This window comes from Arachis ipaensis, chromosome B07 (assembly GCF_000816755.2).
Source record: "Arachis ipaensis cultivar K30076 chromosome B07, Araip1.1, whole genome shotgun sequence".
Classification (NCBI taxonomy): Eukaryota; Viridiplantae; Streptophyta; class Magnoliopsida; order Fabales; family Fabaceae; genus Arachis; species Arachis ipaensis.
The window spans coordinates 3,954,785-3,955,391 of NC_029791.2; positions in this window are offsets into that span (position 1 = coordinate 3,954,785).

The window sequence follows — 607 nt, forward strand, 5'->3', positions numbered from 1 at the left end:
CATTTTACAATAAATAAATATTAAATAAAATAAGTTTACGATTAATTATTTTTGTCTCCTTAATATTATCATAATATTTAATTAACTAATTACATGTATGGCCAAATAGGTCAAATTCTCCAATAATTATATATACCATTATACCCCCAAATTCCTATACTCAGTACACCTTTTTAGATAAAGGGTACGGTTGATTTAGAAAACAAATTTAATTAATTAATTAACTAAGTTCTCATACTTTGTGCATGGCCATTTAGATTTTACCATGTAATCTATCCTCCATGTGATATACACTTTTCTTATTGAAAACAGTAAAATTTGACCCATAATGGTGTACAACTTTAGGTTTTTGAAGGAATTAATAGTCAAGATGCATGCTTCATAAGGTCATTCATTATTTTGAGGCATACTCTATGACTAAGAATAGTATACTTTTTATTGATTATGATGATGAGATGAGCACTTACATGCTTCATGCCTTTGAGTTTTCTACATCTCTGTTTGTAAATATATATGTTTTTTAATTAACTTTATTTTCAAATAAATGTATATCCAAGCCCCAAGGAGTCAAGGACTAATAAAATAAGGTATCTATTTTGATATATAG